At 34.6% G+C, this 20,359-nt stretch overlaps 1 long non-coding RNA gene across 1 annotated transcript in view; it reads right to left on the reverse strand.

Moving 5' to 3' along the window:
* Positions 1 to 5,376: 5,376 nt before the first annotated feature.
* Positions 5,377 to 20,359, reverse strand: part of LOC116632194 — a 192,547-nt gene continuing 177,564 nt past the window's right edge. The window contains exon 4 of the long non-coding RNA XR_004299355.1: positions 5,377 to 5,746. This is a non-coding gene — a long non-coding RNA (uncharacterized LOC116632194). The remainder of the gene's footprint in view (positions 5,747 to 20,359) is intronic.

Here is a 20,359-nt window from a genome sequence, read left to right on the forward strand (position 1 = left end):
CACAGAATCTCTGAAAATAATAAATGATGTTTTGTATTACTAAAGTTTTAGGAAGTTTTACTATGCCATTATAGTGACTAGAACACCCACATAAAAGAAATATAGAGTAAACTTGGGACAAATGTTCCACTTAGTGAATCTAACTCTTCCCTTCATTTTTTACTGCCTTTTAGGAATGGTGTAACATTTCCAAATAGGTATTCAGTTCCTTAATGAAATAGGAGAAGTGCATGTCCCATCAATTATACAAATACAAATGACATAATGCCTATTAAATACTTTGAACTATCATTAAGATCAAATGAAATGTAAAATCTTCCCAAATGAGCCTCAAAGTTCTGTCATTTGCCCACATTTCCTGGGACAACCCCAACACATCCCTTCCCATACACACACACACTATCCCTAATATGGCCAAGAGATAAATAACAAGATAGATACATGTCCCTTTTATTCCTCATTCTTATTTCCAAATGTAGGAGTCAGGGGTAGGCTACCCGCAATTGGGCCACTTTGGCATATCGATTATTTCAAATAAAAGTTACTTAAGAGACAGTCGAGGCAAGAAGGACACTTGGACCCTGCTATGTCCCCCTGGAAGCAGGAAATAAATCTCTCACGTGAAAGATACTCTCCAGGTACTGGAAAATAAAGAGACATCCTTATTGTCAGAGATGGGAAATTTAGAGCTGAGAAGGCTGTATAAACAACCCTTATTACTTCTTACTAATTTACACAACACAAATTCTGTTTAGAATTATTTACTAATTGAAGATCCCAAAGTTAAGTTTTCTTTGTCCTGTCAACTCCTCCTCACAGATTTATTGTTACTTTGTCTAAAAAGTACAAAAACTGCCTGCCTTGGTCATTTCTTTAGGACTCAATTTCATTATTGGGCCTCTGTGCACATGTAATAAAACTGTTGTTCTTTCTCCTGTTAATCTGTCTCTCTGGAAGACGTTGAGGGTACAGAAAAAATTTTTCCTTGCCTTCACAATATTCCAGCATTTTGTCCCTGCGAGTAAAGTCTAAGCAAGAGATATTACTAACTTGAGGGGATTGTCAGAAGAAATTGATAACCTTCAATGACAAATCTCTACACAGAAAAGTAGTTTTTAATGAAAAATTTGCTCATTATCTAACTTTCAATTAAAAAATGAGGGTTGACATATTTTTGCAATCTGTACATACTTGTAATCATCATCATAGTAACATTTTTTTTTCTTTAGGATCCATTAAGCACAGAAACTTCTTGAAAGGAGTTCAGGGAATAAGAAAAATGATAGTCTTAATTTCTCTGAAACTATGTTTTATTAATCCTTCAAGTCTGAAAAAATCTTCATCTGAAAACAATCTCATTTACAATAGCATTAAAAAAGAATAAAATACTTAGGAATAAATTTAACCAAGGAAGTAAAAGATCTATTCATTGAAAACTATAAGACATTGATGAAAGAAATTGAAGAAGAAACAAAAAATTAGTGTTGTTAAAATGTCCACACTATCCGAAGCGATCTACAGATTCAATGCAATTCCTATCAAAATTCTAATGGCATTTTTCACAGAAATAGAAAAAACAATTCTAAAATTTGTAAGTAACCACAAAAGACCCTGAGGAGCCAAAGGATTCTTGAGAAAGAAGAGCAAAGCTGGAGGCATCACACTTCTGACTTTATATTACAAAGCCATCAAAATCAAAACAGTATGTTAGTAGCATAAAAATACACATATAGAACAATAGAACAGAATCAGAACCTAGAAATAAATCCACACATATATGGTTAGTTAATTTATGAAAAATGAGCCAAGAATATTCAGTAGGGAAAGGATAGTGTCTTTAATAAATGGTGTTGGGGAAACTAGAGTGCCACATGCAAAAGAATGAAACTGGACCCCTATTTTATACCATACATAAAAATCTATTCAAAATGGTTACAGACTTAAATGTAAGATCTGAAACTGTAAAACTCCTAGAAGAGAACATAGGGGTAAGTTCCACAGACATTGGTCTGGGCAATGATTTTTCAAATTTGACATCAAAAGCAACAAAAGCAAAATAAACAAGTGAGACTACATCAAACTTAGGAGCTTCTGCTCAGCAAAGGAAACCATCAACAAAATGAAAAGGCAACTTATGGAATGGGAAATGAAGAAAATATTTGCAAACTACACATTCAATAAGAGGCTATTACCCAAAATATATAAGGAACACATACAACTCAATAGCAAAAAAAACCAAAATCAAATAACCAAATTAATAAATGGACAAAGGACCTGAATAGATGATATTTTCCAAAAAAGACGTACAAATGGCCAACAGGCACATGAAAAGGTGCTCAACATCACTAATCAGAGAAACACGAATCAAAATCGCTATGAAGTTATCCTAAACCAGTATGTTAGGATGGGTATGAACAAGATGAGAGACAATAAATACTGGCAAGAATGTGGAGAAAAGGGAACCCTGATACACTTTGGCAGGAATGTAAACTGGTATATCATATAGAAACTAGCATGGAGTTTCCTCAAAAAATTAATAACAGAACTGCCATATGATCCAGCAATCTCACTTCTGATATATATCCAAAGGAAACAAAACCATCTTGAGGAGTTATCTGTACTCCCACATTCATTGCAGTATTATTCACAATAGTCAAGGTATGGAAACAGCCTAAGAGTTCGTCAATGGATGATGGATCAAGAATATCTATATCTTGATATATCTATCTATCTATATATTATATATCTATGTATATACACACACGCACAAATATACATTTAATGGAATATTATTTAGCCTTTAAAAAAAGGAAATCATGTTATTTGCAACAGTATGGTTGCAAATGGAGAGTATTATGCTAAGTAAAATAAGGCAGACAAAGAAAGACTAATACTGCATGGTATCATTCGTAAGTGAAATCTAAAAAAAAAATAGTCGAATTCATAGAAACAGAGTAGAAAAGTAATTGCCAGGTGCTAGGGGGAGGGGGAATAGAAAGAGGTTAATAAAAGGGTACAAACTTTCAAATATAAGATGTATAAGGTCTGAGGATCTAATGTGTGACTATAGTTGATAATATTATATTGTATAATTGAAATTTGTTAAGAGAGTAGAACTTAAATATTCTTACACACACAAAAATGGTAAATATGTTAAATGATGGATATGTTAATGAACTCAATGAGGGGAATCCCATTACGATGTATATGTATATCAAATCACCACACTGTACATGTTAAGTATCTTACTACTTTGTCAATTATACGTCAAAAGCTTAAACAAATTTTTAAAGAGAGAAAAAAAAGAAAAACAATAAGCTCTTTTATATTTATTCATCAAATATTATAGAGCAACTAAAATGTGCAGTGGGAAATTCTAGGTACTTTGGGGTACAAAGAACCCTTCAAGAAACTAAAGTACAGGAGATAAGGTCTGACCATAAATAACATAGAAAGTGATGAAATAAAGAAAAACAGATTTGGTTTTTCAGATAATAGAAAGATTGCTTCCATATGTAGGAGCACAGTCATGAAAAACCTCCTGAATGCACAACAATTTGAATATTTGGGCCAGAAAATTCTATGTAGAAAAACTAACATGTACAAAAGCTCAGAATTTGGAAAACATCACTGAAATCAATAGTGCATGAGAGGGAATGGAAGAGGATTGGAAAAGTAAAGAAGGAGTAATATTAAGGGGCAATATTAAGGTAGGAGATTGGAGTCCTTGAATGATAGGAAAAGTTTGAATTGATTACTTAAGAAACAGAAAACAGTTGAAGATTTCTGAGCAAGGGAATGACATAAATAAGGGTGGGATGCCTCTTACTTATATGGCACTTTAACATTAAAAAGCGTCCCAATGTATTTTATCTCATGTCTTTAATCACAAAACTCTGTGAGGCATGAAGAGATTATTATCAAATGATCCTCCCCAAATCATAGTGTTATTTGGTGGCATAAACCAGACTCAGAGCCAAGCCTTTACTAAAGTACAGCAGGCTTTCTACTAAAATACAAAATGAGCTAGCCGGTGGTGTGTGAGAATGAAGAGGAAATGACAAGTCGGGGAGGTTGTGAATTAATCCCTGTGAAAGATGATCAAAGTGGAGACAAGATGAGACATGTCTTAGTGATAGAGGAAGCAAAATTATCCAGGTAAAAGAAGTTAAACCACATTTTTCACTGAAAAGCAGCGATTGTAAAACCTTTAGATTTTGTTCCACATGCATTGCCTTTAGTAAATCATCCTTTATAATTCTCTAGTTTATAGAAAGAGAATCTAGGAAGCTCTTAGTAACTAAATTAGCAGCCTAGAAAATTAAGTGGAAAATATACACATTCCTTCTAAAACAAAATAAAGCCTTAACAATTTCTTATTTTATGAAGTTTAACACTGGATTATGAAAATGTCACGCTCTAACACAGTGGAATGATATGAAAGACCAGTATTATAAAAGTTTTTTTTTTTTTTTAAAGATTTTATTTATTTATTTGACAGAGGGAGACACAGCGAGAGAGGGAACACAAGCAGGGGGAGTGGGAGAGGGAGAAGCAGGCTTCCCGCGGAGCAGGGAGCCCGATGTGGGACTCGATCCCAGGACCCTGGGATCATGACCTGAGCTGAAGGCAGATGCTTAACGACTGAGCCACCCAGGTGCCCCATAAAAGTTTTAAAATATTCAAAATATTCTAACAAGAGTAAAATTCTCCATTGTATTCACTTCAATCACCATAAGGAAAATCACCACTAAGTAAAAGGATAAAATGCTTCTTTCTTTTTCTTTCTCCTAAACCTTAAAACAATTCATAAAGTTTCCATCAACAGTTTGGGATTATATATACAGATCTAATTAAAAAGCCTAGAAGCACATACTAAGCTAAGTCTCAAACTTTTGAAATTGCTAAAAATCAATATGAAATTAACACAGAAACCTATGGTTAGTCTTAAAGATCTTTGCAAATTCACAAAATGCTTCCAAATCATGGTAGTTCATCCCAAACGCTCCAAGGAAGCAAGACAGTTTTGCCATATTTCTATTTCCCCATGAATGGTAATAGTAATTATTCCCTCTTCCTCCCTAGTATCTTGTCCTGTGCCTTATTACAAAAGGGAAAAACAATAATTTATAAACATGAAATCATACCAAAGAGAAACAGGGCCAAATGGATATACCCGAGCACCAAGAACCCCCAGGGCAGAATAAATGTCCAGGATTTCCAGGCGCAATGGGCAAACTTTCAAGAGCTCTCTGGACAGAAAATGAACGAAAACAATTAAAATGTTGATGCATTTTAACTGACACAAAATCTCCTTCTCTCCTTCTTAACAACTCTGCCAAAGTTATCTTCACAAGCAAATGTCAGGAGGCACAGTTCACAGTTAAGTCGACAATCAAACAAGAACAGCTGCATGGGTCTGGCACACTGGAGATTCGGAGAGCATTTACTAAACAGACGACCCAGAATCCAGATTTGTTAAGTAAGGACAGTACCCACCTAGAAGTTCATAAGAAGATATTCTACCAAAGTCCAAGGAGAAAGGGAAAAGAATGTTTACTCCCAGGAATAAATGTATTCACACTGGCACTCACGTGAGCTTCATCCTGTGACACTCAGAGCTCTCAGGGCATTCATCTTCAATCTCTCCCAGATGCAACGTTAGAAGTTGGAAATACCTAACACTGGATATGCTGAGTGGGCTCTTCTGTCTGTAACAAGACCACCAACTGCACTGAAGGAAGTGCTGCAAATAAGGAGGAAGAGAAGTGCCATCAGTGTTTCTCCCTATATTGTAATAGTATCAGTCACTTCATCACTCAGATATCATTTTTTAAAAAGAACTCATTGAACACTGCTGAAAATACTCTTCTGCCTACTGAGAAGTATGCTGATTGGAACTCAATTGGCTTAATCTTTTTAGTGTTTTGATTTTAAGGGTTTTTATTCATCTCAGCCTTTTCTATTAAGAAAGATATTCTTGTACGATCCCTGTTCATCAACTAATTTGCTTGACTTGAAAGTCACTAAATCTCTGTGTAAGTTCTTCCATTTTCAGGATGTTAAAGGATTATAAAATCTATAATACAAACTGCTGAAAAAATTTTAACTTCATTTTTAAGACTGCAGTTTATATACCTTTTATTTTTTTATTCCCATTAACTTTCAATACATCCATCATATTCTTTCCCAAGTATTTATCAAGTATCAACCTAAGCTCCATGTACTCAGAATCAAGAACGAATTGCAACTTTCCTCCTGAATCTCCTGTGTAAGATATTGGTTATTTTCATTTATACTTTAACCTTGATAAACTGTCTCAACATAGTAATAATAAACACAGTCTCTTCAAAGAGGCATAAATCTGCAGATCAACATGCCAACTACTTTGAATAACCAGAGATAAATGTGCTTGTTGAAAAAATATCCAGAATGATGCTACTAGTGATAAGGAGTTGCAGTAAGTGTATTAAAATGGCTGGCTGGCTCAGTCAGTGGAGCATGCAGCTCTTGACCTCAGCGTCCTGAGTTTGAGCCCCATGTTGGACATAGAGATTTCTTAAATAAATAAAAAACTTAAAAAAAAAAAAACAAGTAAAATGAAATAACCACTATAATGTTTATACCCCAAAGCTCTCCCATGTTGACAAGACACAGATATCTGTCAATATCAATACTGTAACACATGCCCCAGTGTTTTGCTGGAGGGTTTCCACACAATAAGGTATGGTCTAGCTTCAGCCCCACCTCTCTCCAACCAACCCTTTTACTCTTTCCCCTCACCTATTTTCTAAGGTAGAGGGCTTATAATAGTTGGCCTCAGGAGTAGTTCCTGAATATAAATAGCAAACATTAGAGAGAAGGAATACCTATTTTTTTTTTTTTTTAAGATTTACTTATTTATTTGAGAGAGAAAGAGAGTGAGAGAGAGAGAATGCATGGAGAGGAAGGGCAGAGGGAGAGAGAAACTCAAGTAGACTGTGCTGAGTGCAAAGCCCAGTGCAGAGCCTGACACGAGGCTTCATCTCATGACCCTGAGATCATGACCTGAGCCAAAACCAAGAGTCAGACGCTTAACTGATGCACCACCCAGGCACCCTGGAGTCTATAAACAAATGTTTGATGTGATGTAGGTAAGTCAGACCTCATGACTTCCCTGCTGAAAACACTCTAGTTTATTTCATAGTTTGTACAATAAAACCCCAGGTCCTTCCAATGGCTCACAGCCCTGAGCAGTCTGACTCTTATGTCCCTCTTTGACCTCAGCTTTATCTATACTCCTACCTTCCCATTATGCACCAGCCACACCAGCCTTCCTCCAGTACCTCTAGTGGCCATTTATAACTTTGGAGTAAAAAAAAAAAAATAGCTACCTCAAAGGATACTTTGAGCGTTAGAGAAGTTCATATTCATAAAGGGCTGGGAAGTATGTCTGGCACATAATAAGTATTTTGCTGATTGCTTCCCCCTCTAGACTTGTATAGTTACTGTCCCCTCTCTTAGGAATGTTATCATGCTAGTTCTCAGCTCAAATGTCCACTCCTCAGAGAAGCCTTCCCAAACATCTCATTCAAAGAAGCAAAACTAGCCTCCTTGACAGGATACCCTTGCTCTCAATGCCCTCATTGGTTTCTGTCATAATCTCCTTCTCATATTTCTTTCCTTTCATTCTGTCTTTTCATCTTCTCATTAGGATGCAAGCTCCACGAGGGCAGAAACATTGCTTCCTTTTGAATCTCTAGCTCTTGACATAGAACTTGAACACATATTGGGTATTTGTCTAAATATCTGCTTAATTCATTAGTTAATGGGATCATGAGATCTGGATTCCAATTCCATTATTTGGAAAGTCTCCTAATTCCTCAGAGTTTCAATTACCTCATTTATAATTAAAGGTAATTATTGCTTCTCTACCTGTGCTTCAGTGTGAAATGCAAATTGGATAATCTACATGAAAGTGCTATAGAAACTGTAAATATTACCCAAATATTAGTTGTTATTTTAAAGAAATAAGCTAACACAGTAGAATAAGTACTAGTGAAAAGTCTAAATGCAACTTCCTTCAAGTCTTTATTGTGAGACTCTGACTAAGCACGTACTTCCCTGAGCATCTGACTCATCTAGACAATCATAAATGTCATGTGAATATGTACAAAAGGTGACTTACAAAATAGTGGTATCATGCCAAGAGAGCCTTACCATTCCCCTTACCTTGATAATACTTTAGACAGGTGTCTTCCTGAATATAAGCCCCAATCTCCCTTTTTATTGAAAACTTGCAATTGTAAATTCTTTCTCTGCTTCTCAGATATAAATCTTCTCTGAGACTCTTGTAACCCAAAGATATTTTCCTCTAAGACCTGGGAACCATCCCCTTGAGAAGTAATCAAGAAAGATAGTACTGCTATCTCTGAGTCTTTGTGGGAAGGTAGGAGCCTAACTTTGATAAGCAACAATTAGCAAACACAGATGATCTAATCACATTGACCAGTGTGTCCTCCTGTAGTTTTCCAATATTTTACCCCAGTGTTTAAAAACTCTTCTACCTTTTGTTTCAACAGAATTGAGTTAACTGTCTCCCTTATTTCAATAACCTCAATCCCTATTACAATAGTCTTGAATAAAGTCTTCCTTGCCAGTTTAACCTGTTTGGTGCAATTTATCTTTAACAAATTATAGGAGTGAAAACAATGGCTCCTTTGGATTAGACTGAGCTCATCACAAACTCCACCAAGACAATCTGGGATCAGGCTAACCCATTACTATCTCTCTCAAACTTTTCTATCCTCAGGTCTATGTCTTTAGAGCAATTTGAGGTTCACAGTAAAATGGAGAGACAGATACAGAGACTTCTCATATATGTCCTGCCCCCACACATGCATTGCATCCTGTTATCAATATCCTCTACCAGAGTGGTACATTTGTTACAACTGATGAACCTACATGGACACAACATAATCACCGAAAGTCCATATAGTCTACCTCAGGATTCACTCTTGGTGTTGTACATTCTGTAGGTTTGGACAAACGTATAATGACATGTATACATTATTATAGTATCATACAGAGTATTTTCACTGTCCTAAAAATTCTCTGTGCTCTGCCTATTAATCCCTTCTTCCTCTACTCCCCACCCCAACCCCTAGCAACTTGGGTCTTACTGTGTCCACAGTTTTGCCTTTTCCAGATGTCATATAATTGGAATCATACAGTATGTACCTTTTTCATATTGGCTTCTTTCACTTAGTAATATGCATTTAGGTTCTTCCATGTCCTTTCATGGCTTGATAGCTCATTTCTTTTTAGTGTTGAATAATATCCTATTGTGTAGATACACCAGTTTATATACTATTCATCTACTGAAGGACTTGTGATTGCTTCCATGTTCTGACAATTATGAATAAAGCTGCTATAAACATTCATGTGCACATTTTCATATGGACATAAATTTTTAACTCCTTAGGGGAAATACCAGGAGTGCAATTGCTAATCACATGGTAAGTGTATGATTAGTAGATTAGAAACTGTCAAACTCTTTTCCAAAGTGGCTGTAGCATTTTTCATTCCCATCAGCAATAAGAGTCCCCCTTCGTTGCTCCATATCCTTGCCAGCATTTGGTGGTGTTAGTGTTCTGAATTTTGGGCATTCCAATAGGTGTATAGTGATATCTCACTGGTGTTTTAATTTGCATTTTTCTGATGACACACAATGTGAAGCATTTTTTACATGTTTATTTGTCATATTTGGTGGTCCTTTCATCTTCTCTTCTCTTTTCTATGTCAAGTATTATCGGAAAGACCATCACCTTCAAGTTTCTCCTTATAATTGATGTTCACATGCAAATAATGTGATTACAGTGATTGCCTGTTTAGTTGGATTGTAAAATCTTCCTAAACCTTGTTATTGTTATCATTCAACATAAGTCAATTCAGTGCCTCAGTCTCTGCTCCTGTGAAATGAGTATGTTGGATCAAACAAGTCCTTTCCAGTTGTGTTATTTGGGGGATCTAAAATGCTTTTTGGACCTTTCTTTAAATCTTGATACTGCATCTATAATTCCCTTGGATGTTTAAGGGAAGACACAGGGATGGTAAGGGCTCTATCTGGAATATGTAATATAACTGTGCTACAAAATTTTTTAAAGTTTGAAATGTATGGATTTTTTATAATTTTCTTCCCATTATCACTACTGTACTGACACTAACCAGCAACTTACTTAAACGTCCCTGGGATAAAGTCAACTCTGAATGACACATGGTGAAACCAATTTTAAATACTGAATGTCAAAATTAAATCAATACTTATTTAGTAGGAAATTATGAAACTGCTTTCAATTTCCAAGGATGATTTTAGTTTTGTTGCTCTTTTTAGAAGTTATTAGTTCTGTGAAAAATATCACATTATTAAGAAAATTTGTCCTGGACTTGTCCTGAATTTAGACTTATTTATCTCATGCCTTTGCCTATGGGTCTCCCAGTTCCTGAACTTCTCTGTTCAGAGTATCCCTAAGTTTATAACCATTAAAGTATCTGCTTTTAGTAGATACATTTGGAATTTCCAGACAGAGATACCCATGAAAATCCAACCAAAGGTGAGTATCAGAGTGAATCAGATTTATATATGACTTAGTGACTGATTTTCATTTGATCAACTGCCTGATTTCTTTATCATTCTCTTGCAGGTGAGTCACTGTTAAATGTCATGGTTGCTTTATGTCAAAACAAAGTGAAAATCTGTTACTATCAATCTGTGAACATAAATTCAAATTTAGTAAGAACTTCCTTGAGAACCTATGATAAAATCTTTGTTTTTCAAAGAACTAATCAGTACAAATAGGACACAAAGAATGCCCTCCATGTTTCATTTGATTTTCCATTTTGCTACCATTTGATAGTGACTGCCTTGTTGATATCATAAACAGGTAGCAGATGACTATAGAAGAAACAGATATTTTTTTAGATATAAAAATTATGGGTTAAGCTCTCTGTAAATCAATGTAATACAAGAATCTTAAAGAAACAAGTTACAAAGAGTTCCAACAGAAGCAGACACTTTATCTTGAATTATATAATATAAAGTAACATTTAAACAGATTCAAAATGATTAATTCCTTTTTTAAAAATAATTCTAATCTTTCACATTTCCAGGATATATTCCAAAAACTCTTAATTACCTCCACTTATTCTTTAGGAGTCAGAAAAAAGGATAAGATGTCTAGCATTTACTGAACACATATATGGACTCATTTATCCTTCACAACAGCCTTACAAGGAAAGAACTGTTATTTTCATTTTACAGATGAGAAAACTGAGGCTTGGAGTGCCTAAGTAGAACTTATCCAAGGACATAAAATAGAAATGTTAGAGCCACATCTGAAATTAGTTCTGTTTCAATCAAAACCCATTTTTTTCTTTATACTGGAAAGAATGTTCTACTATCACGAGAATAGAGGTAATGTTAAAAAGAAAATAGCCAATCTTGGTAATACAGATGATCTGTCCTTCAGTTTCAGCAAAATGGGAGGACTGAAGAGAAGCCCAAGTTTGATTTAGAGCCTTTGCTGTAGTGTTTCATTAGACAGGGGAACTACAAAGCAGTACGTTATATGGATTCTAAGAAAAAAAGCATTAGAGGACTTAATAATGGAAGTAATTTTGCTCTAAAACATTTTGCAATAGATTAAAGAGAAAATAGTGAGAAATCAAACATCTCCACGCAAACATAATGGGCAGCACATAGTCCTGGCACAGATATTTCTTAGGAGTTTGCAAATATATAACTACAATTCAGGGCCAGAGATAACTCTTCAGTTACAGATGCCATAGAGAAATTTGTTTCTGTAGCCACATTTATGAAATGTAATTGCTGCTTTGTCCATATCTCTGGAAGAAAGACCTTCTGCATTATCTGGTTGTTTTCCTAAAGCAATGTTCTCCATTTATTGCTCTCACATTAATGACCTTAAAAAGAAACTCTCAGTGCTACCTGCAATTAGTGAAGATTGGAATTAGATGCTGTTACTTTAAACCTCATCCTGTAGTTCCAGACTCACTGCCTACGACTCTCTCAAATGGACTCTGGTCCAGCAAATGGAGGTTAATAACTATCCCTAAACCCAACCCATCCTTGAACTTGTCCATGCTGCTCTCTCTGCTTGAAATGTTCATTTCCCACTCCAACACTACCACCAGTACTGCCTAAGGAATCCCTAGATTATCTCTATTACTTGCAAATAATAGGAAATCCACTTAACCATGAGTTAAACAATAAAGACCTTAAATATTCCTAAATTCTATAAATGCAGAGGAACTCAGTTGCATGTTTTGGTTAATTTTCTGACCCAACAGTTTTCAAGGAGCCAGTGTTTTCCTTCTTTCAATCTGCTGGGATTCATTACATAGCTAATAGTCAAGACCACAGCTGCTGGAATTAGACAACTTGAGTTAAAAATAAAATCTACTGCTTTATAACCTTCAGAATACATATAAGTTCTCCGAGCTTTATTTTTTTCATCTATAATAGAGATAAAAATAGTTTCTAGGATCTAATGGCTTAATATATGTAAAGTGAGGATTTAATATTCTAATATGAAAAACTGTAAAAATTGTAAAATGGCATGTGGCACATAGTATTACAGAAATGTTTTCTATATTTTTGTGCTCATGGGAAAATGTCTGTCTGTCTCTCTCTCCTTTCTCTCTGATAATCAGAGATAAAAGATCTCCTCGAAGCTACCCAACAGCCATAACTTACAAATCATGTCTATGCCTAGCTGCATGGAAAGCTGGGAAAGAAAGCTTCTGGTCTGTTGTGGAGTCAGGGCTCTACCAGCAAGGACATAGGGAAAGGCTAGGTTAGGGAGAGAGTGACTATTGTATATTCGACCAAAGGTGGCTGTCAACATCACTCTTTAGCCTTTAAACACCACTATTCAAGGGTGTCTCAAAAACACTCCACCTTCCATGAGACCCTTCCTGATTTCCAAACCAGGCATCATTTTTTTCCCTTTTCAAGATACTCTAAACAGTTGTGCGAATTGTCAGAATCAATCATGTATTAGACTTTAAAAATATTTAAGAAAATTTAAGGCTGAATGAAACTATAAACATCACCTAGTTCAATCAAACTTGTGATGATCAAATTATATCTACAATATATAAATCAATTAAAATAACCAAAAATAGTTACCATTTGAGTGTTTACCCTATGTCATGTGTGATAGTAGGTGATTTATCTAAGTATTTTATTTACTCTGCACAACGGTCTTACAACATTGGAGTTGCAGTTAGACTTGCTTTAGAACATATTCCCAGTAAATCTTCTCTCCCTCGACTCCTTAAAAAATGTAGCTATTTCACTATTCAATTTACTTCTCACAATGAAATCAAATCTATAAGCACACATACATAATTAAAAAGATTTATTATGGAGAAAATGCTTTAAGAAAGCAGAAACAAATAATTCCCTACCTAACTCCCCATTTTTTCCCTGGGGATTGATAGCCATTTTGAAAGAAAAATGGTTGAATGCTCAGACACTTACTTACAGACTATCCTTTTATTCTTTCATAAGTCCAATTTAGAAATTGCCAAATTTTACTACATAAGAGGTACTGTGTAGCTCTGTATATATGAAACTGTGGATGCAGTATTTCATAAGTGATGAGATATTTTCAAGCAGAATATTGATTAGATGGGATTATCATTTTATCTTTTACTTTAGAAAGTAACTCAAGTATAACATGTGAATCCACTGTATTATTACCATTTTACAATGGTCTCAAAGAGAATATATTAGTTGCCAAGGACATACAGCTTGTAGTTAGTTTAAGTATGGAATTATAACCCCTACTGGTCTGACCCAAAAGCCAAAGTGGCCAATATATACACTGCCTGCTTATTGACCTCCACCTACAGTGTTAATTCCTTCAGTGCAGAAATTATGTCTTTGTGTTGCCCTGAGTATACAGCCCGTGTTTTACAAATAGAAGATGACTAATGTATATTTGTTGTAATGAGAACTCTGAAAATTAATCACAAAAACTCTGATAGTGGTCTTTCTTATTCTTTGCCTCCTGAAGTGCTCCAAGTCTCAGAGGGGAAACAGGAACCAAAGTTGACTAGAATTAGCAGTAAAAGAGACATCCTACCCCAATACTAGCAGCACAAATAATAGAGGTTTTACCTGTGCCTTTTTAATTCTTAAATTGGTGTTTTCTCATAAAATTAAAACCTAACTTACGAACTACTCTCAACCTCCTTGGCATTCTACATCATGTTTATATTTTTATTTTCTTTGAATCAACTTAAATCCAGTTCTAAGCCTTCATCTCTTTGAACAGCTGATAAATCTAATCTTAATTATTATTTCCAAGGTTCTAGTCATACCTCAACAATAGTTATGACAAGACTTGTACAGCCCCAAAGTCAAGGTGTGTCCCTCTCGTCATTAAGCATCTGACTCCACCTACTACTCCTGAGATTCCTATGCTTTGGCCTACATGGTCTCTTCAGGGCTGTGGTATCTACAGTCCAACTTCCCTAGGTATGTTTAATTTTATGTGTCAACTTGGCTAGGCCATGGTACACAGATATTTGATCAAATACATCTGGATGTTGCTGTGAAGTTATTTTTTTAAGATTAGTATTTAAATCAGTAGAGTGAGTAAAGCAGATTACTCTCTATAACACAAGTGGGCTTCATCCAATCAGTTGAAGACCTTAAGACAAAGACTGATCGCTCCTGAGGAAGAGGGAATTCTACCTGCTGTTTACCTTTGGACTTAAGCTGCAACATCAGCTCTTCCCTGCTTGCCTACAGATCTCAAACTTTCCATCCTCCACAATTGTGTAAACCAATTCTTTAAATCAACTCTGCACCCTCTCTCCCTCTCTTTCTCTTTCTTACACACACACATATGTATATATGTGTGCACATACACACATATACATATATATGTATATACACATATACATACATGTATATATGTTCTGTTTCTCTGAAGAACCCTACCACTACACCACACTAGATGTATCACATACCTGACTATTCTGGAAGTAACCCTTAATATTTAATGATAACATGAACCTTCCTTTCCTTCCAGTTTCCCAGGATACTCAGCCTTCAACTGATCAAATAACCAAGGAGCTAAGACTCCATTATTCACGTTCTTGCTCCCATGGAGAACTTTTGAAATAATTAACCACTTCTAATGTTCCCCTTTCTTTATTAACTTAATGTGAACTTTTAATTAATTCAGTTTGAGAATACATAGGCAGACATCATCATCTCTTGTCCAGATTATCACAAGAATGACTTTACTAATTTCTTTAACTTTTCCATTCTCCATTAAGTAGTCAACATGATCTTCTAAAAACATAAGTCAGTTCATGTTATTCCTCTACTTAAAATCTTCCTATGACTTTTCTTCATTTATGGTAAAATCTAAACTCATTGCCATCACAGCCTATAAGGCTCCAGCTGATCTGGCCTCTGCTACCTCTTCAAATTCATCTCATATACCACCCACTGCATACCAGCCACAATGGCCACATATCTGTTGCTCAAACAAGTTAAGCTTTACAAGCAAATGGCATTTTAGGCCTTTGGTAATTGCTATTAAAAGGGTTTGTGATGCTATTCCCCAGGATATTCTCTTGCTGGCTCCATATTTCCAGGGGCACAGTGAAACAGCTTCCTCCTCAGACAGAACACCACTACCTGCCTAGTTAAGGCCAGCCGCCCATACCACCTCTCGCTGGTTTATTTTCTTCACACACTGGTTTATTTTCTTCACAACACTTTCTTATTTTCTGAAATTATCTTGTTTATTTATTTGCTTACTTGAATGTTGTCTGTTTATCCTGCAAGAATTTAAGTTATATGAGAGTGAAAACTATCTGCCTTGTTGATCCTGAATTTCTAGGGTCTGACATAACAGTAATTTAATAAGTACTTATTGAATGAAGAAATCCAAACAAGGTACTATCCTGTTTCAAAAACAAATATTCTTGAGGCAGCCAAATAGCAATCACCTATTAGAAATGGGATACAATTTAAAGGCTTGTCCTCAGAAATAAAGCAAAAGATGAGTTTCCACACCAACAATACAAGGTAAGCTCTAGAATAGACCTGAAGTAAAGTTAACAGCAGAGCACTAATCAAGAGAGCCAAAGGGCATTACATTCTCAGCCTGAAAACAATATCAGGTGGTAAGTATGGGGCAGGACTGAGCCACCAAGAAAATGTTAAAGACTGGCAAAAAAAGACAGCTGCTGAAGCAGAGATGAGGGAAGTTCATCAAATAGATCAGGGCTCAGCAAACATTTTCTATAAGAACACAGATAGTAAATATTTTAGACTCTATAGGCCATAAGTCTCTGTCACAATTAAACAATTCTGCTGTTTCAGCACAAAAGCACATATAGACAATATATAGACAAATGAATGTGATTGAGTACCAATAAAAAATTAATTATGGACACTGAAATTTGAATTTTCTATAATTTTGATTATTTTGAGATAATTGTAGATTAACTTAAGTTGTAAACAATACTGCAGAGAGATCCCATACACCCTTCACCCTATTTCCCCAATGGTAACATCTTATAAAACCATAGTACAATATAACAACCAGCATATTGATATTGATATAGTCAAGATACAGAATATCTACAGCACCACAAAGAACCCTCATGTTGTCCTTTTATAGCCACACTCATTTTCCCCCAACCCCCATTCTTAATTCCTAGCAACCATTAATCTATTCCCCATCCAGTAATTTTGTCATTTCAAGAATGCTATAATACACCTTTTGCAATTGGCTCTTTTTATATAGCATAATTTTCTGGAGAGTCATCCAATTGTTGCATGCGTCACATTTGTACCTCTTTCCTGCTCAGTAGTATGCCATTGTATGGATATAATTCTATAGTTTTTCTATCTTTCTAACTGCTTTTGGTTTTGGTATCTAGGTAATAAGAGCTTCATAAATTGAATTAGGAAATGTTCTCCCTCTTCTATTTTCTGAAGAAGATTGTATAGAAATGGCATTAATTCTTTAAACTTCTAGTAGAACTCTCCAGTGAAAGCATCTGGGCTTAGATATGTTGTTTCAGAAGTTTTTAAATTACAAATTTAGTTTCTTTAATATTTATAGGGATATACAAATGTCCCATTTCATATTAGGTGAGTTGTGGAAATTTGTACTTTTTGAGGAATTCAGAAATCATTTAAGTTGTCAAATACATGTGTATATAATTGTATTAGTCCTGCATGACCTTCTTGATATTTGAAGTGTCTGTAGTGACAGGTCCCATTTCATTCTTGGTAGTGGTAATATTTTGTCTTTTCTCTCTTTCTTTTGTCAATATTGCTAGAGGTCTGTCGATTTTATTTTTTCCTAAGAGCCAGTTTTGGTTTCATTGATCTTCTCCATTGTTTTTCTGTTTTCAATTTCCTTGATTTCTGCTCTTATCTTTATTATTTCCTTTCTTCTTCTTCCTTTGGGTTTAATTATGGTCTTCTTACATAATAGGCTCTTTACATAGGGTCTTAGATTACTCATTTGAGACATTTCTGCTTATTTAATTTAAACAGTGTTATAAATGTCCTTCCCAAAACTGCTTTACCTGTGTCCCACAAATTTGTTTTATTTTAATATTCATTTAATTAAATGTTTCCTTTTGTCATTTCTCTTGAGTCTTTCTCCTTGACCCATAAATTATCTAGAAATGTGTTGTTTAGAACTCTGTGTTTCCAAGTGTTTGGAGATTTTCCTGTTTTCTTTCTGTTATTTATGTCTAGTTTAGTTTTATAGTGATAAAAGAACAAATTCTGTATGATTTCAATCCTTTTAAATTTTTTGAGGTTTGTTTTATACCCAGAAAGTGATCTATCTTGGTATATGTTCTGCCGACACTTAAAAAGAGTGTGTACTCTTCTGTTTGGTATAATGTTCTATAAATGTTGATTATATCTTACTGGTTGATAGCAGTGTTATCATTTTATCCTTGCCAATTTCCTGTCTATTTTCTCTGTCAGTTGCTGATATAGGAGTTGTAATAGATTAATTTGTGGCCTCAGAAAAGACATTTTCACTCAGAAGTTGTGAGGGTGAACTTATTTTGAAAAAGGGGCTCTTTGCAGGTGTAATTAAGTTAAGGATCTTGGGATGAGATCATACTGAAGAGAGGATGTGCCCTAAATTCAACAACAAGGGTCCTTAATAGAGAAAGGGAGGGATAGATATGAGACACAGAGACACACACTAGAGGATCATGGGAATATGGAAACAGAAATTGAATTGGTGTGTCTGTAATGCCAAGAATTTTGGGCAACTACCAGAAGCTAGAAGAGAGGTATAAAACAGATTCTCCTTAGAACATCCAGAAAAAAAAAAAAAAAAAAAAAATGCCAACACCTTGATTTGAGGCTTCTGGCTTCCAGAATTCAAAGAGATTAAGTTTCTATTGTTTTAAGCTACCATTTTTATGATGACTCTGGGTTCTGGGCTCGAAAAACAACATGCTGACTTTTAACATATTTAGGAGGATTTTAGCCATTATTTCTTTGAATACTTTTTTAGTCCCACCCTCTTTGTTATGGACATTTTAGGAAATTAAATAAGTGTGTTGAAGTCTGCAACTATCATTATGTATTTGTCTATTTCTTCCTCATGTTCAATCAGTTTTTGCTTCACATACTTTGTAGCTCTGTTGTTTGGTGCATACATATTTAGGATTATATATGCTATTCATATACTTCATATACTAATAGTCACATGATCTATAAATATCAACCTAACTGTTTTGTTATATTTAATGTGAGATTTTATAGAAAACATACAAGCAAGGTCAAGTTTGTGTGTGTGTGTGTGTTTTAATCCACTATGCAATCTGCCTTTTAACTGATATATTTAGACCATTTACATTCAGTGTAATTATTGATATGCTATGGCTTAAGTCTGCCATTTTATTTTTTGGTTTCTGTTCATTTTTTGTTTTTCCTGTTTTACTATGGGTTACTTGAACATTCTTTTAGAATTCTATTTTGATTTTCCAACAGTTTTTCAGGATGCTCTTTGCATTGCTTATGTAGTAGTAGTGCTATGTATTACATTATATATAAGTAACTCATTACAGTCTACTGGTGTTAACATTTTACCAATTATAATATAATTTATAATTTATAGATATAATTGCCTATATTGTAATGTAATTACATTAAATATTCCCTATACATATTTGTAAAACCATATCAGACAGTACTATAATTTTAGCTTTAACCATCAAGCATACTTTAGAAACCTCAAGAGGAGAAGAAAATTTTATAGTACTCACCCATATTTTTGATCTTATGTTGTTTATTTCTTCCTGATATTCCAAGATCCTTCTTTTATCATTTCTTTTCTGTTTAGAGAGTTTTCTTCAGTCATTCTTTTAGAGTAAATCTGCTGGTGAAAAATTATGCTAATTTTCTTTCATCTAGCAATGTCTTGATTTCCTTACCATTTCTGAAGGATATTTTCACCAGATAAAGAATTCTATGTTAATACCCCATTCCTTTTAGGATTTGGAAAATGTGTGCTATTTTCTTTTGGCTTCCATGGTTTCTAATGAAAAACACACTGCCATTTGAATTGTTTGTCCCTATTAATAAACACTCATTTCTCTCCCATGGCTTTTAAGAGTTTTTTTTGTTTTTTGTTTTTTTTGCCTTTAATTTTCAGAAGTTTGACTATAATGTGTCAGTGTGGATTTCTCTGGGTTCTGGGCTTGAACAACAACTTGCTGACTTTTAACATATTTAGGAAGATTTTAGCCATTATTTCTTTGAATACTTTTTTAGACCCACCCTCTTTCTCCTCTCCTCTGGAGAGTCCAGTGATGTCTTAGATCTTTTGTTACAGTCCTACATGTCCTTAAGCTTTGTTTATTTATTTTTTCAAGCAATTTTACCTTTGTTGTTCAGAGTGGGTAAATTTTATTGTTGTATCTTCAAGTTCACTGACTTTCGTCTGATCTTTCTATTCTGATGTTGAGTCCTCCCATTGAGTTTTTATGTCAGTTATTGTATTTTTTAATCCTAAAATTACCATTTAGTTCTTCTTTATATCTTCTATTTCTTTGATGAGAATTCCTATTTCATTGTTAAGACTTTCTGTTTTTTCATTTATTTCAACTGTGTAACTGCTCATCAAAGCATTTTTATGACGACTGCTTTAAAATCTTTGTCAGATATTCTAAGGTTTTGTCATATTGATATTGATACTGATTTTTTTCATTCAAATTGAGATTTTCAAATGGAAATAGGACATTTTCAGTATTATGCTATGAGATTCTAGGTATTCTTTAAATC

Source organism: Phoca vitulina, unplaced genomic scaffold (genome assembly GCF_004348235.1).
Source record: "Phoca vitulina isolate PV1807 unplaced genomic scaffold, GSC_HSeal_1.0 scaffold6, whole genome shotgun sequence".
Classification (NCBI taxonomy): Eukaryota; Metazoa; Chordata; class Mammalia; order Carnivora; family Phocidae; genus Phoca; species Phoca vitulina.